Below are 24,758 nucleotides of genomic sequence, written 5' to 3' on the forward strand. Positions count from 1 at the left end.
CCGTTTAGGATCTAAAACTAAAAATATATATACACAACATTTTAAAGTTTATTTATTTTCAATTTTTGACGTTTCAGTTAATATATTATTTTATATTATATTATATTACAAGGTAAAATTAATGTTTATTTTTTTTATCACATTTATCAAAATATATTATTAAATTACTCAATTAAATAATATGATTATATATTCTAAAAAAAGTATTATCAACAGAATAAAAATAATTTAATCTGCATGCATGAAATTAGTGATTGGAATTTCGACAAATCATTTTCACTCATTTCCATGTATTATATTAACAGTTATATTGTGTTTGACCTACTAAGATTTATAAAACGGGTGGATTTTGATGTGTTAATGAAACTAAGTTTAGATAAATGTTATCAAATTCGGACCATTCAAGACCGTTTATTTGGATATTTTTTTCAACATCCAATGTTACCTTACTTAAAAGAAAAAAAAACCTAGTCTTTATAATACTGTAACTACATTCATCATCAAAACGATAAAATTCACCTCTCCGTTATTGATGTTCCTATACTTTACTACATTCACCACTTTTGTCATAGCATGTCAACAGCAACAGGTGCGACCAATATTACCTCCAAGATCACATGACTTAGTCATTTACAATCACTAAGGAATATATTTTGTTTAGGTGTGCAGTTCTAATGTCCTTCAAGTTTAATACGTTTATACTGTTTTTGTTTGAAAATAACGTTGGAAATAACGTTTTACCAGCAGTATCGACGGTATTATTAAATTATTTCTAACACTAAAAGTCTATTTCGATTGCGAAGTGGTAGTTTCAACAAAGTTTCGTGCAAGACACAGGCGACGGTCAGGCTAGGTTGCAGTCGATTGCCGACGATAAATAATTAAGGTGACTTTTCTTGATGACTGTAGTTGGTGGTGGCGTCAACCACGTCACTGGTGACGGAGTGATCATTGACCATAGTGCTATGCGTAGGCGAGCGGGAGAGGATATCCGATTATAATTCTGATGGAATCAAAATAGGTCCATCGGAAAGAGAGAACGCTCATCAATCCATCAGAGTAGCTGCTGCAAGCCACGCCGCTACCACCGGGAGAGTATCAAGGCTGCTTCCTTCCGCTCAGCGGCGACGTAAGCAGCTAATCATCAATCTTATTCGCTTTCGGCTCCGACTTCGGTGGCGGCGATGGCGCATTTATACCCGTCAGCGAAGTTTTCCACTCTCTCACCACCGCCGCCACCTACCCCACCACTACTACCGATGACGTCGTAGTCGTCGTCGTCGTCGTCGTCACACCACCATATCCGTTGACGGCGGTCGAGAACATAGACGGCGGTGACGGCCTTAAGTTAAAATATTGAAAATATCAATCGTCCGGTCGCACGATTTTGTTTTTGCCGACATATGCATGCGCGCACGCACGTAAGCACGCACGTCTATCACCGACAAAATACCATGTGTATATGTATACTGTATATATATATATATAATATATAATGTAAGTATTGCACGTTTATAGCCTGAGGCAGTTACTGCGCCGTATTTAATCAATCCACTAGAAACTGATAACTTTTAGATACGACGCTCACGTGGGAGTGTATATGTGTCCTTGACAGAAAGCGGAATAGAGGATGTCAGGTCCGGTATGGTGTACGGGTAATATTTCAAAACGAATGCCGTTAACCAGGTCTTCGTACTGCTGTCGTATTCCCTTAAAATTAGCGAGGGTTAAGAGGAACGGGACAGGAAAAAAAGGATCGACGATTAACATTGGGTCGTAACTGCCCAACCCCGATTCCATCCCTCTGTTGTCGCCCGCGTTCTTGACGTCGTTTTCTCTGCCAAAATTATTACACCTCGGGAAATCGTTTTCGTTTAAACGGAAATCGACTACAATTTATGTGACTAACGGTTCAGAATAATGATTTTAGATCAATTCCGTGGGAAATTTGTGATACATTAAAATATATTACACAACAATTATATTAAAAGATATAAGTCTTATAATAAGTAAACATAGTACGTAATGAAATTAATTATTTTATTAAATTTAAAAAAAAAAACCGTTTTCATTAAATAAATACAAATATAAGTCAATGTATTTTAAATTAAAATTTATGTGGCGCATTATTTTCTATAAAAACACTAAAAATAAGGTCAACTATAAATAAAATACATTTTAGCCATGTTAAAATGTATAGGTACTATTTTTAATATTATAAAATCAAATATGTTTAACATTAAATAATAAAATTAAGATATGTGTTTTACACAGTTTTATTATTGCTTATTGTGAATTATTCACTAAAAATAGTTGACTTTCAAATGTTTAATTTTTAACTGATAATTTATAAATTATATGTCAAACCATCTGTAACAAAAACTAAAACTTTTAATTCAGATTTATATTTTACAAATACTCCGGAGAACAGTATTATTGATACTTGAACTTTTCTTAGACCAGAGGGAAGAAATTGTTTCTAACTTGTTTTATTTAAAAACATATTATTTTAAAACAATGGAGAATATGAATTTATAAATGGTAATAATACAATTTTAATAAGCTATTGCTCATGAATACAAAAGTGTTCATAAAAAAAAAAAAAAAAAAATAGTACGATAAAAGTAATAAAAAAAACGCTCAGTCAAGATTCAAATTAAAAATTACTAGAAACACACAATTTTTAACGCAAACAAGTCGTTATACAACCTCCCTCAGCTGTTCTATAAAGATTAATATATCTATACATTAAAAACGCCTAAACGATTATTAGAGACTGTCATGTTTTACTCATTAGAACAGTACACTGTTTTATTAATATTTTTATTTATGTTCAATTTTCTTATTCCTGTATTTTTATCTAGATGTGTAAAATACTTAAACAAAAAGAAATACAATACATATCGTACTATTATTATTGTTATCACATCTTAAAATTGTTATAGAATAATGTTTGAAAATGTTTAAATTATTTAAGTACTTTATAATTTGTTTTTTTTTCTAATCACTACTAAAATAGATATCTATATTCAATTTAATAGTGAATTTTCAATATAACTATCTTCATTAATTATGCTATTTTTTTAAAATTAATTTGAACTTGTTTTGATAATATATAATTAGTTACAAAAATAATATAGTTTTAAATTATAATCTAAATACAAAATTATAAACTCTTCAAGAAAATTTAGAAGTACGTACGTATCATGGCATTGTACCACAAACGAATTTTTTTTTATCTGATATTTTGTATGGTTTTGTGTGAAAATTTTGGTTTTCTTTAAAAAACATAAACGTTGAGATTGACCGCAATAAATTCAAAATCGTTAAATGATTATAATATTGTATATAGTTACTATGATATTCAAGAGGTTAAAAATATTTTTTTAATTATCTATAATCTCTCAATTGAATAACTGGGCTTTTGGGTTTATTTGTTCATTTATTTAGCTTTAAATTAAAACATAAATCATTTTAAAACAATAAAAAAACGACAGAAATAATTATTTATCTTGTTTAAGTTTTTTTTTTTTTTAAACTTATAAACATTTATCGGCTGACATGATAAAAAAAAGTAGAAAATACCTCATGCTAAAAAACGAACGGTGTACCAACAATTCTATGCAAACATTTATGGTAAGGTAAGAAAAAACTACAGAAACGATAGCTTTTTGTAAAACTTATAGTCGCTTAAATGAAAACGTTCGATAGGTATTTCACACCCTTTTTTTCACTCCTATCTAGTTCAACCAACCTATATTGGACGTCCAAAAGTTTTTATGCAGCCAGGAAATTCATTAAACTTTTACGGTCAGTGAATCTTGAAGTTAGAATTTCAACCTCCTTCTACTGTATTTTATTTTATTTTTTTTTCGTGCATAGTCAATCGAAAATGAACATTTAATGACCACCAAATAGAAGTTCTTATGATTATCATTGATGATGAGTAGGTGTAGGAAACGTAATGTATTATAGTTTTACATTGACCCTCGTAAAAACTTCTCGCATGGCCTTCCATTCTTTATAATTTTATAAACAATAGCTGTTCTAATGAAAAACTCCGTAAATTGAATAACCACCTAACAAAAATCAATAATCTCAGTTAAATGAAATATAAGTAAGCAGTTTGACAAAGCACAGATTTGAGAAAGAGAATCAATTAAACAAATAAACGTAAATGATTTTTTTTTTTTTTAATTTAAAATACAATACTCGATTTTATAAGACTATACAATAGATATCCAACAAAAACAAAAAATAATAAATGATTTCTGCCTTTTTTTTATAGTATTATATAATCGCATTTAAAACTATTACAAATAAGAATAATATCTTTTCACTTTTATTTTATGAATATATATAGCATTGATAAGAAATATGTTTAATTGTATTGTGGTAACTTGTGTAATATATTAAATAAATAACTGAATATATTTTTTTTTAATCATAAAATTTTAGAACTAATTTTTGTAGATAATTTTTTTATTTTTATCAATCAGAAATTGAACAACTTCATGGTGAAAGCCTTAAATCAACTATTTTATAATTTTATTATAATTCAATAAAAATAAATAAATTATAATAATTTTCCAAAGTTGATTACATCATTAATGGCTTGTTTTATAACACTGTAAATGTATCATTTTAGTAGGCGGTAACCTTATTAATATTTTAATATTTAACTAAACATTGGCAACGATAGTTACTTATCGTTCCATATTACTTTTGCCTGCAATATACAATATTATTATAACATGAAACAATTGCTTTGTTTTAATATTGCCGTTCACTGTTTGTTTGTTTTTAATTTTAATATTAATTTGATCTTTAATGTAGAACATAATTTGTTCAATTCAATATTTAAACATTATTATTCTTTAATATATCAATGAATTTAATATTAGATTATTAACCTATAAATTCTGAGTTATTGGATATTTTCTGTTATTAATACAGAATCTCTTTGATGACGACTATACTTTTGTTGTTTGAAATACACTAGCTCTCAAAAATAACTATTTTCTATGCCTTAAATGTATGAAACAATACATACTATTCTCAGAATATAAAATAACAAACATAATTTTATTAATAGCATAATGAAAATCATATCAAAGGTTAGGTTTTTATTACACTATATATAATAAGTAAAATATTATTAATAAATATAAATAATAACCATAACTGTGTTTATTGAATTCTAAGCTTTTTAAAAATTTGAAACTTATCTAATCTTAATTTTTAGTGTTTTAATTTTTTTAATTTTTTTCAAATGTTGAAAGTAGTTTAAACATTATTTATAAATAAAAACTACGACAAATCAATTATTCACCATGAATGAATAAAAATAATAATAAAACGTGATAATATTTATTTATTATTGCTGATATTCATGTATTGGTAAACGAAATAAATTAAGAATTAAATAATTCCTAATGAATTTTTCTTTTTTTTTTTATATATATGCACTTTTATATGAATTTATATTTCCATTGATTTAACTAATTGAACCGTAAATAATCCTTTTTTTGCATTCTAAGGTAAAATATTTTATTAAATAATAATCAATTGAAATTTTCTGGCTGCAAAAATACAATAAAATATAATACACAGTACCTGACTATAAATTAAAAATTATAATTTCTTTGTAGTTGCTTTTTTATGAAATCATTAATTATAACAATTGTTTTATAAGTACACGAGTTTCGTGTCTATTGGTCTCATTAAAATAAATTGAACTGTCTAAACGAGATGTATTGCTTAAACTAGTCTAAGGTATAACTCTAAATAACTATTAAATAATGAAATATTATACCTAACTATAAAATAATTTTAGTTTATCTCTTTTTATGTAAATTCTATAAACGCCCAGGATGTCACCAATGAATGATAGATTTATTCATATAAGATAAGTATAAACATCGCAAGTGAATATTCAAATCATGTGTCAGATTTTGACATTTAAATATACAAACTTATTTAATATTTAAAGACTTGCGTCTTTGCATTACCCTGTTAAAATTTAGACAAGGCTTTTGTAAAAAAACGTTATGAAACAATTAGGTCTTACATCAAATAAATAATTTTAAGTTATAATTAAAATCAACATAAAATATATTATTTTTTAAATACGTAATGACTATACCTAAAAAAATAAATATTATATCTTAAAGATATTTTAGAAGTGTAAAAAATTTAAATTTGTCATTAATTCTCAAGTTATTAAATTATTAATTGAAAATAATTAGAATTTATATTTATAAACATCTAATAATAATGTATATTATATTTATATTTTGATTATTCTTTGACATATAGTTTTAAGACACTGTTATTTTAAATAGAGTGTATTCAAGAATAATTGATAATACAACATTGGGATCCACATTTAGCACCAATTCTTATATAGAATCATAAATTATTTTTGATATTGTAATTACAGTATAAAGTATTAAATTATTTAAAATGGTTATTAACGGAAATACCTATATAATAAAATATTTATTTTTATTTTAAATAAAAATATTGACGAAAATAAAAAAGCAGTCACTGAGTGTTTATGGTATTGAATTTTATGTTAAATATTTCTCCATGGTTTATCCTTAGTTTAACACTGGGCGAATTAATTTTGAAATAATTATCTTTGGCTGATCATGTGATTATATAAGATGGAATACCATTTGTAGTGTTTGAGAAACAAACTGATGGTCGAAGGATGGGTTCTATGAATCGGCTGATATCCGAAAAGCTTTCAAGTCGCGGGAGTGCCGTATCCTCGGGATTTACTTCGGCACATAAATTAGACAGATTTGTTGTCCAAAACGCAAATTAGAAACTTAGTTCAAAACGCAGTGGACTAATAATAAACTCTTTGTCCAGAAACGAAGAAAGTTTTCTAAATTAGATGTCATGCACAGGCGAAATCCAATCTATTCTAATATAATGCAGCATATACTGGCAGGCATATAATATACTCGTACAATATACCATATACATTAAGTACAATGACAACCGTCCTCAATAATTTCCCGAAGTATATATTTATAAGTGTATGTACATTTTTTGAAGTAATTATAAAAATATATCCATATTTTCCAAAGTATATATTTATATACATTTATAAAAACCACTAAAATATCGATTAACGATTACCAATAATATTCATTTGAAAAAAATATAAGACTAATTTTTCAAAAATGTAATGCAAAAATAATGAATTAGATAAATTGTAACTTATGTAGGTAATCATGATAATTTCATTGTATGCGATGTATAATACTAATATATAATTATAAAAGTTATAACTTTCTACGCCAATATCTAGAAAATAAAATAATTTTAATTTCTAATAATATTATGATGACAATATTCTCCTTCTGATTTATAATACTATGTGTTTTTTGCTAGGATTTATGTCTTAGTATCATAATAAATTAGGTATAGGACATATAGAGTTTTTATGTTTACAATATAATATACATTAATCGTAATTAAATACTATTATTGTTTTTTTTTTTTTTAATTAAATTTTATTTTTTGTTAATTAATCATTATGAAATAAATTATATATTTTATATTTTACTCTCTACCATTAATTAATACTTATACCAACGCAATGCTTCTATCTCATATAAAATGTATTAACTGCACTATCTTATATTTTCCCATAAAATGCATACCGAGTTACATTTTAATAGAAAAAAAATCTAAAACAGTAGATAAAAAGAACCGTGTTTGAGCTACTGCCAATGTAATAAATTCAAAGCCCATTTGTGTTTCTCTTTTCCGCTTGCCATTACTCTGCGTCTATACCTGTGTTTAACTACTTATATCAATTTTTGGCCAAGACGTAAAGAGAACGTCTATTCAACGTCAGGAAATGCACGTGGATAAAGTTCAGACTACATCACGAAGACCATTGTAGGTGAATCCGCACAATGGCATGTAGGTACACGAAAAAAAAATACCCGATCTCCGGGGATTTTGTAGTTTTTATAACGATTCGTATTTGCAACGTCAGATTATCTGAAAGGCTACAGAACAACAATTGGACACCACATCACGCAATATGTATTTTGTAAACATATAAATATTTGACTAAATTAATTATAAAAAAAAAATAATACTCATAAAAAATATAAATATACGGTTTTGTTTTATTCAATTATTAATCTGATTTGTAATCTCGTCAAATTAAAAAATACCTGTACCATGAGCCACTTAAATAATCATGATTTAAAAAGTTCATAAACATTGGTCATTGTACAATTGTTTATAATATTAAATATTAATATATTTTTTTTTTCATATTTTTTGATTCATGACAATATTACAAAATAATTATATTGTATATTATAGTATATTATAAAAATAATTAATCCTCTTTAATAATATTTCAATAAAATATCGGGCCAGGTAATCGATAAGTTATTTCGGTGCGATTTTAATTAAGTTTTCTACCTTTTAATGCGATTTCATATTGTTTACTACACTGACCTTTTGTCATCAAAAATTTTAATTTATTATTTTAACCTTTATAATCGATATTTGAATGAAGTAGTACAATCGTTTCACTTTAATACTCAAATTAAAAATAATAATAATAATAGTAAACCAAAATTTAAAGAAAGAACTTTTTTGTGGCAAAATCCGTTACAATATGCATTTGGCACAGTCATTTAATGTTCGTAATTATCATTCGTAATGTTTATAGTATATACATATATATACAAACATTATACGCATATAATTTTATTTCATTCTATTTGGCATACATCCAAAGTCATTTAGCATCAACTTTTAGCAATTTTTCACGGCCAACTTTTTTTTTCCCTCGTGATGGTGGTATGGAGTCATTATTATTTAGAACCCTTTGAAACTTCACAATAATTATTAATCCTTTCATGAGTATTTCAGCGGAATCGCATTAAACTTTTATTACAACCGTAGTTTCATTTTATTTTATTTTTTACGAAAGTCTCGACTTTTGGTTAAAACCACCCAGCTAATTTGATTGTTCTATGGTCTTTGAAAATTCGAGAATACAATGCCTAAATAACGTTAGGAGCAGTCCGTCACACACGACCGTAGTAGGACACGTGAGCGGCATAATACGACTATGCCGCCATGATGACTCTTTACATATGCGCATGCATTCGAGCATTTGAACCGGTCTAGATGGAATTTCAACAACTCATTTTTATCGTAAGATCATTAATTCGTTTACGCGATTTGAATACATTACGCGATATCGTTGTCAAGCCGTTGGAACATGGCCAACCGCCCTGGGTTGTACGTTTATGTACCGGGGTGTCAGCCCATAGGTACAATCGACCCTTTTTACAAAAGCTCATTTTTCAAGATTACGTGACAGTGTGCGTGAGCGAGTGTTGGTATTATGTGTACATTCGGATTACGACTATTCCACAACGGATATATATACGCACACCTTAAAAAATACCGCTGTAAATCAAATCTTTATTAAGAGATCAGACCGTTATGGTCATGAAATCGTCAAAAAATAAATAAAAAATGCATGCACATTGGATTGAAACTGTAGCGGGTGTATATAGTTTATTTATCTCGAAATTTACTTTGTGGTACACTTTTAGGCTGTAGGAAAAAAATACGATGATTGGTCTGGGTATAAAACTATAAATAATAAATTCGAAAGTCAAAAACTTTAACATCATCGATTATTTTACGATTTTTAAAACCACACACATAAACACAAAAAAAACGATGATATATCTTTTGAATTTTTAATACTTGGTTTTTAGTGTTTTTACACATAAAACTATGAAAAAAGTATTTTGTTTTTCTGTGTCTCCGTAAAATACAACTCATAGTTGTAACTAAATTAATAACATACAAATCAGATCAGGAATTTTAAAACAAATATTCACATTTGATTTTCCTATACTATTTTGTTTAACATGTTAAAAACAAATAAATATTAAAAAATAGTCTTTTAAAATGAAAAAAATAAACACTATATTTTTATATTTTATAGAAGCATAAATAGACCAGAATTCGCATTTAATAATTTTAAATTGTTATTAATGTCGTAAAATCATAAACTTTAATTTCACGCTAAAAATTAGAATTAATTTTTTATCAGTATTTCAAGTCGTTTAAACAAAATTATTGAAAATTCTCAGCATAGACTTTTGTATGAAGCGTTGATATAACAAAATATTATTTTACTAGCTTTACAATATAATATAATTCCAGAAATATATCGTTCACGCTAATAGGCCCCTTCTATTATTGCTCCTACTGCTTCTTATTTACCATTGAAGCATTATACGATAGACCAATAAGCATGTATGGAATTCATAATTTCTCTTTGATCTTCACACCAATAATATCACTTTGCATACACTTTGGTTACAATCTAAGTCGTATTACACTTTATAGTTGGATAAATTTAAGTGTAGTGATAAGTTATAGTATAGAGAAGTTATAAATATAAATTTAGTGATAAGTCACTATAAAGTTAGTTTTAAAAATTTTTACAAGAAAAGTTTCACATTGCATTTTATTTTTATTTAAAGAATAATATTTTTTTTTATGAATTTTCATGCAAGAAATAAAGCTTAATATGTGGTTTTATTGTGAGTATCGCAATTAATATTATATACAATAATGTGAAAAAATATACAATATAATTATAATACCGTTTAAATAACATCGTTTTTACTACGCACCGTAAATAAATTAAACGTATTATTCATATTTCGAGTGTAACACTTATTTTCTGAAATAACGATGTTATTTTTTTTTTTTAACATAACATACATTTAATTATACCGAATAAAATTCGTGTTCGTAATCAATGTTAGTTTTGATTTTTCCGCCACGCAGGCGAAAAAAGGTCAGATAATTGGAAAAAAACGGTTAGTTTTTTTTTTTACCTCCTCAACGTTCGTTCTGTCGTCGAATGTCCAATATTATCCCATTTCATAATGACATCCAGGGGTGAAAAAAAACCGTTCACGCTTGGAAAGGGGAAAAATAATGCGGACACAATTATAGCGGATGATTGCGTTCTATTGTCGTGTCCGTCTAAAATCGATACAGTTTGACTTTCCATTAGCATCACTTTCAATGGCCCTTGTATTGTAACATTTAATGCGTATTTAGTTTGCGTTTGTGGTATGTGTGTATGCGTGATCGTATGTATGTGTGTACGTGTGTATGTGTGTTCTGCTATAATAATAATTATTATTATTAATGTTACACGTTATTCACAGCGGTTCTCTATACTACTATGTATATTTACATACGTAACGAGCCGGCGCATACCGGAAGTAGCTTCCTGCCGCATTCCCCTATCACTGTGGTGACTGACTGCAGGAGGGAGCTTTTAAGCTGAACCGGATTTATTTGGTAGTATCGCACCGTGTGTCTAGGACCGGAAACTTCATTTCCGAATGTGCCTAGAAGAAAGTGACAAGACACAAAATCAACAGAAAAGTTACATTATTTTTAAACTACATTTTATTCATTCTGTGTGCACTGCAAAAAAACATTTAAACTATACAGTCCTAAAGATAAAAAAAAATATAAAATATTTTTGGCAATGCTAAAAATAATAAACATGTTTAATAAAATAATTAGTGACGACAGTTAAAAAAATAAATATTTTTTAACAAAATATTCAATATGTTATAAGTTAAAATATTTTTGGTTTTTTAAATAATAAATATTATGCACATTACAAAAATTAATACAGAAAACAAAAAACGATAATTAAAAACGAAATAATCAAATATAACGGTTCTTATGTGAGCATATTGATATACGAGCTTTATGAATTATTATTGGCCGAAGACTGAATAAAAATGATGACAAAGATTGAATATATTATTTTATTTTATTTAGTTAAAACTTTTTCGATATTCATTTTTTACTTAATGTTCACGAGAAGCCATTGAAACAACAATACAGTTTTTAAAATTTAAAATTTTCAAGGAATAAAAATATCAAATATTATTCAGAGGTGTTTAAAATGTAACGTGATTAAATCTAAGAGGATTCAGTTAAAAATTAGGTCCTATTTGTTTTTCTGTAGCTTTTGTTGCTAACGAAGTAGAAACATTCTATAACAGTATTTGTTTACTTTGAAAATAACGATAGCTTCAATTTTAAATTATACATTGGAGTGATTCATTATTTACATTCAGGACATATTTCCTAATGATGGTAATATCAATAATATGTATAGTATTTACTATATAATCCATTTATAAATAAATTGTGAATTTATTTCTCGACAAAAATGTTTACAAAATGACATTTTTAGAATTTTAAGATAATTTTTTTAATTTTATTTGTATTATCAATGGTCATAAATTTTATTATTAACGTACTTAATATATAAATAAAAAAACTAAATAAATATATAATACTTATAATCATATTCATTTGAATACAATGTATGAGAACAATAAACAAATAAAAGAAAAAAATATAGTTGCTTAAAAAGGTTTGTTAAATTTTAAATTATTTTTTTTTATTTTTTTAAGCGTAATATTATGATTATATTATTAAATAAAATTTTATAAGAAATAAATAACTTAGCATAAATAAAAATACTGAAATAATTGAAATATAATAAACCATGAAAAAGACTTAAATTAAACTCTGTACGTCAATCTACTGTATAGTATGCGAATTTACTTCATCATTGATTAATTCACTGTAATATTAAATTTTAATTCAATGATTACCTACTACAGTAGTTGAAAAAAAATATTTTAATGAATTTCTTCAAAGTTGAAACTTGAAATGCTTTTAAAAAATTAGGCTTTTTGATGTTTTCCAATTGCTTTAAGAATAACTTATTGGAAACATAGTATTAATTTAAATATAATTTATTTCCTCATAAGAATCCTACACGAATTTAAAAATGATAAAATATTACAAAAGTCTAATAATAGAATAAAAAAGAGCCAAAATATTTTTAAATTATTTTGATAAATTAAATTAGTGACTAATATTGGTAATATATTAAATATTACATATTTATGTTAAAAATTTATTTTATATTATAAACTATACCTAGTCCAGTTCATCACGCATGATATTATGAAAATTTCCCTCATTGATGCTGTATAATTTTTGAATTACAACAAATTAAAATGGTTTTTTTGAAAACTTTTAACACCTAATATATCTAAAACGAAAAAAAAATTGTAAAAACAAATATTTCTTATTTGATACCAGAAACCTATTTCAATGTTGATGATTTGAGGTGACTATGGGTGAACTCAGAGGTATTAAAGAGAAAAACGCACATCATTGTTAGTCCAATTAATTATATCATACCATTCATAATCTAAAATAAGGAATGTGTGCTTAGAATTACAAATATATATATTAAATAAATTTAAATGCAAATAAATTTATATTTTTGGTAAAAGTATATATAAAATTACATTTTTTAATTATTTAATGGTAATTATATGATTTATTTATTAATTTGAGGTTTATGTAATTCAAACTATATTATAAATCAAAAGAATATCACAATAATAACTCAAAACATAATATTCCTTGCCTTCATATGAAGAACAATGAAATATATTTATTTTAATTTTGAAAATTAACAATATTATAATTTATCAACTATATTATGTTTATTTAATTTAAAATAATATATTTTACATTATAAGAATTAATTATTATTATAATATTAGATTTTCACAAAAATGTAATCATATACCTATTATATCATAGCTCGAATCAAATTTAGAATTTAATTAAATTTTTTCTTACCTAGAAAAAACAACTATTAGTATTAGATTTACAATCGATGAAACACTACACGCGAAACTTTTCAATTACCTACCTCCAAGTTTCAATACTTTAATCTACTAAAATACAGTTTTTTTTTTTTTTTTTTTTTAATAGAAAAAAAGAAAAGAAAAAAAAAGATAATCGTACTTCTAATACCTATCTTCAATGTTTCTTTTAAAATTGAAAACTAAACATGACTAACGATACGATGCTCAAAACATTTGCATAATATTAAAAGGAATTCACAAAAATTCCTTTTATTAATTTCCACATGCATCCTTTAATTTATTTCAAACTTTAGTACAGTTTACAGTGCTTTTTAACATAAAAACAACAATTCCTGGTCTGTTAAATTTTTAATTATTCTGAAATAATGTTATAATGTGTTCCTTTGTTTTTTAATTTTTAAAGTTTTAAAAATAATAGTTTTTAACAAACAGTTTGTAACTCATAGTTTAATAAAATTAAACATTTTTATATATTTGAAACCTAAGGTTAGTAATAAGTACTTAGCACTATTTTCATTATGATTATAATTCAGATATTTTGGTTTAATAAAATGCAGTGGTGAATTTGATAGAAATTGATTGCTTTAGCATATTCAGAAAATACATATATTAAGGTTGAAAGTAACAATATCTAAATGAATGTGCTTAAACAGGATTTGTGGGTATTGATCGAAATTTATCAAAATACTTACATAATTTTCATGAAAATTGTGAACAAAAAACCGTTTCACAGTGGTACTATATACACTAGTATAATTCGTGGTTCATGCAAATAAGTATTCGTTTTATACAACTCCAAAAAAAAAGTATGACAATAGCGCAGTAATAATAAGATTATAATCACCCGTCGTCAAGTTGTTGACCGTCGTAACCGTCGCACACGCACGTCATAAGATTGTCTTCTTCTCCATTTGATTTTTAAGACCTGCTCGCGCACAGCATTGTTAGCTTAGTATTATCACGAGCGTGCGTCTCTACAATAATAATAATAATGGCATTCTAGTATAATCTTTATACATGTGTGTGTGTGTGTAGTACACATACAGAACACGGACGGCCGGCGAAAACCGTTTCGGACTGAATACATCGCGTTAAGTTTTTTTCACCCGCAATTGTGCATCTTGTATGTATAACATTATACGGTATATTTCCTCGGTGCCGCGCCCCCACAGCCGCCGCGCCGTATGAAAGCAAATGGCCAACAATCGTCCGGGCGGCGACAGCTGAAAATTCTTATCACGATTTCCCATTCCCAGTGCGCTTATTATTTCTGAGGTACCATCATATATGTATATAGAGCGTCTTATAGCGTTCGGTATATATTACAGCAGTGGATGTGTGTATAGTTGAAAAGAAACAACCTCGCGCACCCGCGTGGGCAATCGTGGAGATGTAATAAAATTTTCCGCACACCGACACATCGGTCCCGCAGGAAGATACGATCGCAGAGATATTCTCTCCCCTACCCAACACACACACATACCACCACCACTACTCTTCACTCTATGGGTCCCATCGGATTCATTCGCTTATATATGTATATTATGCGAACACATACACGCGAGAACTACCACCGCACTCTCCGAAATCCCTCTGAACGTTCGTTGGTCTGTTTCGTAGTCGTAGTCACCGTCGTCATAGTCGTCGGCGTCGTCGTAGTCGTCGTTGTCATCATCGTCGTCGTCGTCGTTCGGCGGTTTATTGTTATTCCGGTCGCGAACCTCTCAAAGATCGTATAAAAGCCAGCGGCTCTTTCTCCCGGCATCCATCTCCGTGTTCGTTGCTTCTACGTCATCTCCGTGTGCGCACACACCGACGACTAACGAGCAACGAACGAACAAGACGTCCACTGAGTAGGGGAAGTATCGGCGGTGGCATGGGAGGGGGGTTGGGATTTGGCCTCCAGCTAATAAACACGTTTCCATCCCCTACGTATTATATATTTAGGGAAGTATGGGATATATACGTATATATATATATATATAATATATGTTGTCTGTCGTGTACGACAAACTCGGCGTTAAACCCGTCACGCGTTTATACTTCAAGTGAAGAATACCATACGTGCACGTATGTGTGGGCTTCGACACCGTCGGTCGGTGGGTTGGTTGTACGGTATTCTGTATCCAAGCAAACTTTTTTAGTGCTTGTGCATGCACTCGGTGTACTCACTGTAGTCACTAACACGTGTATTCTAGTGTTCATAGTTATAATATATAATATAATATTGTATTCGTGGACGAGAGTAGTTTATTTCTCTTGCCTATACTACTGTATTTTTCTCTCTTACAAAAGTATTATTTCAAAAACGAGTTTTCCATATTTTACGGTTGTTTCAAGTTTTTAAATGTCTACCATCCGCAATATAAAATGTTTATGAATATTAACTACTGTGCTTTAGATGATTTCGTATAGTTCCCAAACAAAAAATAAAACTGAAGTACGAGTATAATATGGTCTAGGTACGTGTTAACGAATATTGTGTTAAATAAGCGTGACAGTATTTATTATATGTTTGCTATAAATTTCTTTGAGTTAATACAACATAATTTTCATCACTTGAAAGTCATGCTCTTTGCGGTTTAGTTAAATGCACCTACTCATTTACCTATTTTAGATATAAAATATCTACGCCAATAAATTGTTATGTAATATATTTTTTTTATATCGCACAAGTATAGACTGTTTAATTTTACACAAGACAATGTTAACGTTCAGAAATATAAATCGTTATTCTTAAAAATACATATATTTGAACACTAACTTAATAATAATATTGATATAATACTATGTGTGCATTTACTATCATGCCAATGTGCTCAATATTCATATTTGCCAAATTGTACTTAAAGTCACATAAAAAAAAAAATAATAATAATACACTATACAGTGGTAAAATAGGGACATGGGCCATGTCATGAGCTCATGAAAGGGTACACAAAACACACCAGTTGCTGTCTGGCACTAGTATTAAGCCTCTTTTCCAGTGGCTTGTTTTCCGATGGGCGGCTATCCGGTAATTTAAGCTACATGGAACGTCGTGCCTTACAACACGTAATTGATTTGTTAATTAATAATAATAATAATAAACATATACAATTATTAACTCGTTATAATCATTATTCAATATTCAAACATCATTTTTTTGTAAGTCCCACCTACAGTAGATTCATGACTATTCCTCCTTATATAATTAGAATAGTATAAGGTTAGGTTCACCTTATTGTTATTTATACATTTTATATTAACAAGTTGTTTATTTTTGAATATATAATTCTACTAAATAATTTACTATAAATAATTGTATTACTTAGCATAAAGTGCATTTAAAACCAAAATTGAAAACATATTGAAACATATACACAATAAACACAATGTGTTTTAACATATTACAATTCTTTGTTTTATGAAAAAACTATTAGTTGAATTCCTAATTTAATTATTTTATTTATTACTTCGATTAATATAAAGCATTAACCAAGTTAAATGGTATTAAAATGATATTATAAATTAAAAATATAAATAATCAATTTTATTATTTATATTTATTAACTTGATACATTTGAATTTAATAATAAACAATTATACAGAAATATGATTTTAGGTGAAGACGATATTTTCACATATATACATATGACCTAACTTCTGTTATTCTTTTATCGTTGATTCCTTACTCACTTACTCAGAATTTAAAATCATAAAATAATATTTTATTTTTAAATTATATTTACAACATAATTAGAACAAGATAATGTAATATTGGTAAGAATTATTTATAAGGTAGGTACTAGGTAGATAACATTATTTTTAATTAAATTTACAATTTTAAGTTATATATTGGCTATATCTTAAGTGATTTTTTTTATAATTGATTCATCATAAAATTAAGCGTATTAATATTTCTGAAATTCTTATTATAACTTAATTAATTTTCCTTTTATTTGAAAATATGAAAATATCGTTTTTAGGATATTGAAAAAAAAAATCAAAATTAATATTATTTTATTTTAATTTTTCAAATAAAAGTTTTTAATTTTTACACCTGTATAAAAAAACTTTTTGAAATTATTGTAAAAACAATAATATAATTAATACAAATTATTAAAAATTAAATTAAAATAAATATTATACTAACAGTTTTGGAATGCACAAAAGTTCTAACCAAAAGTCATAAAATGTCATAGTTTTATATGTATAATAATCGTCTTGATATTTTATGATTTCCTCAGGAAATAACGAAAAATTGTATGCTCAGGAAACCTTAAATTACAAAAATCTATATACATTTCTAATCTATACATATATATTAATGTTATATAATATTTTTAAAGCATAAAAAGGTAAAGTAAAAAACCATTATAATATACTTAGTGTAAAATAAAATAATAATTATTATTGCACCATTCCATTATCATAACAATAATTACAATTTATTAAAATGCTTAATACATGCTATTGAAACAAAAACGTGTTGCTTATTTACAGCATTTGTACAAACTAATGTAGAACTTGAAAAAACAATCGTCACTATCAGTAATTAGTAATAATGTATTATTCGTAACAATAACTTAACCTAAGTGAGTTTAAGGATCAGCGATTCTTAATTCGGCTTTTTTTTAGCACTTACAGGATTTTTTTGGCCAATTTAATTCACGAAGAATTTAAAGGTAGAATCCATTCAGGTTATTACAAAACATCGGTAAACCAAAGAGCGCACAAACTGTTAATGTGTTTATAGTGTCGAGGGACAACAACAATATTTACCTGATAACCCCTGCAAAAGTTAATGCAACGGTATTAATTAAACCAGCTCGTGATACCGTACGGAAAATACCTGTCTACCGTAATTTTGCAGTGACGGGGTCGTATGGTTTACCTTTGAACCACGAAAGTTTAGTGGTGTATAAAAACTAGGTGTGTCGGTGTCACATCCATAAAGCAATTTACTTGTTCAATGCTGCAAATGGACGCATGTATTACTATTTTACAACTAGCGATATTGTTATACGATATTTTCGATGCTTTAAAAACAAAAAATGTAAAATTAAAAATAATATAATATAATGATAGAGGGTATTGCATCTACTCACCACGCTTGAAAAACAGCACTGAAAAACTGTAATTTTTATCCAGACAGATTTATTTAATTTTTTTATTTTCATCCATTTTCATAGATTTACACTAGTAAAACAAACAATAAATACCAACAAATAAATAAAATCACAATATTTATTTAATATTAATTTAATAATGAGACGTATTTTACTTTTCCTACAATATACTACCTAAATAATTTAATTAGATTTAATTCGAATTCACGAAATGTCCATAAGTGTATTTTTCATAAATTGGCATGTTTATAGGTTTATTTTTTAATTAGAATGTTACATAAATTATGTATTAATTGTTTAAATTTTGAGAATTGTACATTCAAAATCAGCAAACATCATTTTACCAAACATATTATTATGTACACACACAAACGAAAATATATTAATATATCATAAAACCATAGATTTTGGATTTCTGTCATATTTCTCACAAAACCTTTCATAATATCGTGTCATCGAAAATGGACGTACATTATCATCCGTATCAATGTTATCAATACGTATCATATTATTATTGTATGGTATACCATCAGTAATTCGAAACATTAATCGCTTAGATTTTACTATACATATATTTGAATAGTTACATGTCCTGTATAAATTGCAATAAATTAATCATTATTATGCACTGGTTCACTTTAAACGCGTAGTATTTATTAAACGTACATCGGAATTTTGCCACGACAAAATAAATTTGCCACTGACAATTTAATAATAATAAAATGTAATTAATTACCCGTTAGGTCATTAATGGTTATTATTTTTTTGCGTTAACCACAAGCGCGTAACGATATAAAGAATATTCTATTTTTAAAACGATACACTTAGTATTATATAGTTATAAACATATTATTTATAATTTAAGAGTAACATTTTCTCGTTTCTAATGATAAGGTTTTTTTTGAAAAAAAAAAAACAATTCTTGGCACTTATATTAATTTTCACATAAATTACCTAATAAGCATTTTTTCAAACTAATAAGTAAACACTAATTTTGTGGTATGAACTATAAAGCAATTAACTGAATATTGAGTGTACAGTTTCAACAATAAACATATTATATGGTAGGTTTCTTGTTTATTTTAAGCTAACTATTTGTATCTAAATAATATGCCATATTACCGTTAAATGTGTCATATGTTTAGCGGCAATTGGCAATGTTCAAAGAAAATAAACATTTTACTTCATGTACAACCGTGAGTTACATTTTATTAATTGTTTTTTTTATTCACTATTCACACAAGGTCGTTGTTATTTTATAACATTTACTAATAGTTTTCTTGCGGAAATTAACTCTCATGGCATTTCAATGAAAATGGAGTTGAAATCATTTCACAGAGTAATTCAGAAATAATTGAACATCCTGAACTCAATACCATAATATACGCACATTTTCATTTCAACAAAACATAACAAAATATTAACTAAGCAAGCACATAGTAACCTATCAAATTGCCGATTACATTTTGGGTAATATTATCTGCAGTTGCTTTTGTATTTGAAACCAAATTTCTCCCTATATTTTTCGTTTTTTGTGCGTGTCAAAAAAGTGCCAATATAATGTCGACGGAACAACGGGTTGACATGACTTTAATATATTCCCGTGACGCACGCGATAATTTTCTAAATGATTTGTGGCTCTTTTCCCTTCCCCATCATTTATCTATAAATCAAGGGTCAGAAAGTAATTATAAAATAGTGGGTGTGCAATAAATGTTTAACTATAGAAGAAAAAAAATAATTTAGGTTATTTTTATTACCCATTATAAACGATTCTATTCTCATTTGAAATCGATTTGCTATTACGTTGACGTTTAAACGATTTAAAATTCTTTGCTTTACAATACTTAATCAAGCTTTTCGGGGAAATGATCAATTTTCTGATAATTCAAATACTAACAATACTAACAGGGCAACATTATTTCCTTATTCGTCATATGCAGGAAAACAGTTTTATTTTGCGATTAATATGTAGACTACAATAAATCAAATGGTTTTAGTTATTGGCTGTTGTCCAAAATTCTACCTATTGCTATTTAGATATCAACGGAAATAATTCAAATATTTCGTATACTGTCTTGGTATTTGATATTATTAATGTTTCACAGAAAATAGAATATATAGCAATAAGATGAAACCTTAATTTGGGAGTTATAATAAAACATAATAATAATAATACCAAAGAAATCATTTGCATTTGAAAACTAAACAGATTTAAATCTACGAAGTAAGAATAAATTAGATACCAATAAATTGTCATAAAATTATTATAGATGACAAATGAAAGACGTTGGTTAACCAAACGTTAATGTAAAAATTAAAATGAGAGTTTTTATTGTTTGTAACAAATCTCGATAAAGTTTCAAAGTTATTAAAAACATGAGATAAATAATAATAATAATAATAATAAACAGTACATTTAAATGATGGAAACTTTTAATAATTAAGAAGCAATATTTAAAGAAACACCAGTAGAAAAAAAAACAATAACAAAATAAAGTTTTGATTTGTTTGAAAAAACAACTCATCAAATAACAGTTTCAATAAATAACAGCCTTTGATGTTCTATTATGAAACGAAAAAATTTTAACGACACAATGTAATTCTAATTATAAATGTAATACTACATTATAAAATAGTTTTTTTTATTATTCAAATTTTAATTTCTATAAATTCAAAAGGATGAAAATTAACCGATCACTGAAGAATACCATACACCAATACTAATTTTTAAGATATTATGTAAACTTAATATTAATTTCTTCCTGTATAAAAAAATTACATATAAATTATTTGAAAAGGATTATCGAAATATTAGCAAACCTGATAATCCCAAACCTACTTTTAGTAAATTATCGGAGATACACGAGGACTGAGGAGTTAATTTAATTTAACAATATAACACATTAAAATTTAAAAACAAAAAATATTGTTTCTAAAGCTCAATCATCGAGTTTTATAGATTATATTTACATAGAAAATAAAGAAATGGAATTGACTCTGCAAAAACATATTCTACTTATAAAATATAAAACGAAAAATACAAGCAATTTAAAATGATTTTCAGTAAACGCATTTTTGTGGTTAAAACGTGAAAACAAAGACCATGTAAAGATTTGATTTTGTACTCTGATTTTTCATCTATGAGCAATAAAATTATATTATTATCATAGTTTCTTGTTTTATAGATTTTTATATTAAACAGAAACGAGTTGACACTGTTGACATATTTCCAAGATGTAATTATGAATTTTTGTGTGCGCTTATGTTATATTCGCGATTATCCAAATTCCAAAATGAATTTATCGTGGCCCGAAACACGCTCGAATTCATCGCTATTATAACAATAATAATTATAATGATGATTACCGGGCAACGATTGACAAAGACTCGTGAGCAAAAAAAAAAAATAATTGCAAAACTAAAGGGTTATAAAAACTATAGCACGTTTTACCTCGCTCGATCAATTCAGGGTTGCACACAGATTACACTCGCCGGTACACGGTGGTGGTGGCGGCGGTTGACCGCTTTTCATACTCGACACGTCGCCGGACGTCGTTTATTATTTCGGCTGTGTGTTCGGTCGTACACCTACGACGACGGAAGCCAACAAAATGTACTGTGTGTGTAAGTGTATGTGTTTATAAGGGTAGATTTCATCCTGGCTGACTGGTGAAAAACCACCGTCATGTTTTTGCACAGAGAACAACTAGTTTGGTACAGGCGATGAGAACAAATAAAAAACAAAAAAGTCCAAAAGAAACGGAATATTTCTAAAGATTTTTTTTTCTTTTAATCACATAGATCTATTACCATAAAATGTAACGACTGTATTGGATGTTTTAATCGTTTCACCGTGTCATTCACAATGCCAAACAAATTTGTTTATACTGTTAACAGTATGACAAAATACTGTGATAATGAATCAATAGTTTACCACAGTAGAACATAATATTTAATAGTTAGGTATTATTATAATAGATAATATTAAGTAGGTATCTAATTTTAATTGCAACGTCTACTGGTTAACAGAGTTTTTCAAATAGAAACTTTTAGAACGTTTATGCTGTGGAATTATTTTATTTTTTACTTTTGAAATGTTCACTCTTCGATATAATTTATAAATATACATTTATATATTTTTTTTTTACATAAACCCACGATTTACTGAACGATAGAAGTTATGCTACTTCAAGATAAATAATTGATGTAAAACACTTATCCCATTTCACACAATAAAAGTTCTAGAATTTTTATATTAACTTTGTCAGAAATTTACATTTTACCATGAACGATGTGGGCCATGAACGAATTTGTATCCAATAATGCTTATCCTTGTACTCGAAAAAGATAGTATGCAAATCCGGTGATCCCTGCCATGGTTGAATATTGATAGCGCACTTACTAAAAGGTCTATCTTTTTAGCCGACCAGTTTAAGGTTAAAATAATTTCTGTTATACCACTTTAGAATTCTACTATAATTTTCATTAACCCTCTTTATACACCAGTAACTACTGAATTAAAATTTATATCCAAACACCCATCTGATAAAAATATTTTTAGACTTCACAATACTGTAACTAGGTAAATTACTATTGGAATTTTAATTATATGAGTATATTATACAAGGAATTTAAAAACGTAATTATTAATTTTTATTTCACTTTCAATTATTGTTTTACTGTAATAATAAAATACAAATAAAATAAAATTTATTTTAACCAAACAATAATTATTTATAGTTCCATTGTAAAAATGATAATGATAAATTGAGTGAGAAGATAAAAGTATTTCGTGCTTAAATATAATTTGTTCAAGTAGCAGAAATTCTATTTTTAACTAAAAAATGGAAGTCTAATTCAACTATTATATATATCCATTATTTACAAATGTATTTCTTTAGTGCGTTTTGCATTATTCGATTAAATTTTTTTTATAACTATTATGATATCGTCTTTTTAATATTAAATAATAAGTCAGACATTTCCTCTAAAATCACGTTTTTTTATCAGCTCCGACCTCGAATTATTGAAGTGATCGTGCTCACAAACTAGATGTTATAGTAAGCTGATTAATAATTAAATAAATATTTTTTTTTAATTATAACTATACGACAAAGGTTATCATACCCTCTGTAAGGGAAGAAATAAAAACCTTTGTAAACTAGAATAAAGTTTGTTTTTTAGTTTAATGGTTTTATACCTAAACACTAAGTAACATTGTGAAGTTATAATCATATATTATTTAAATGCATTTAAACTTTAATACACGAGTACATTTCAAAATAATAATATATTTACTCAATTTGCTTTAAATGAAAAAAACCTATATTATAAATGTATATCTATATATTTAAACGTATTATTTTCACTCATTGTATGATAATAATGTATATTCTATAAAAATGCAACATGTATAAAGTTAACTTTCAAATTTCAATTAAAAAATAATAAAATAATAATAATTCACTTAAGTTAATAATAAAGAATATGAACAGAAAATGTTGTACAGTACATTTAGTTTTAAACTGATATTTTTAATTGTATACTCAATTCTGATGGTCATATCAAAAGTTCTCAGAATGTTTTATAAAATATTAAAATAATGAACTAAAGTATGTAATAATTTTATTTTGTATTAATTTTTAATACATATATTTTAACTACCTTTGTGATGAGAGTAAACATATTTTTATATTATTAAAAATAACTTAAGTTTATTTAATTTTCACTTCAGCAAAAAAATAATTGTATTTTATAAAATTCCAAAGAAATAAAATTAAATGGCGAGTTTTACAAAAAGTAATCTTATTTATGTGGTATTTATTAAATAAGT

General features: G+C 26.7%; 1 protein-coding gene and 1 long non-coding RNA gene across 2 annotated transcripts in view; one reads left to right on the forward strand and one right to left on the reverse strand.

Moving 5' to 3' along the window:
• The window catches only part of LOC114123731 (uncharacterized), a 140,339-nt gene that overhangs the window by 68,624 nt on the left and 46,957 nt on the right, over positions 1-24,758 (forward strand). The window lies entirely within an intron of this gene.
• Positions 10,870-14,978, reverse strand: LOC114123732 (uncharacterized). The gene is made up of 4 exons (XR_003592380.2): positions 14,856-14,978; positions 14,656-14,785; positions 11,289-11,441; positions 10,870-11,211 (listed from the first exon to the last, which is right to left on the reverse strand). It is a non-coding gene; the product is annotated as an uncharacterized LOC114123732 (long non-coding RNA).

This window comes from Aphis gossypii, chromosome 2, assembly GCF_020184175.1.
Source record: "Aphis gossypii isolate Hap1 chromosome 2, ASM2018417v2, whole genome shotgun sequence".
NCBI classification, from domain to species: Eukaryota; Metazoa; Arthropoda; class Insecta; order Hemiptera; family Aphididae; genus Aphis; species Aphis gossypii.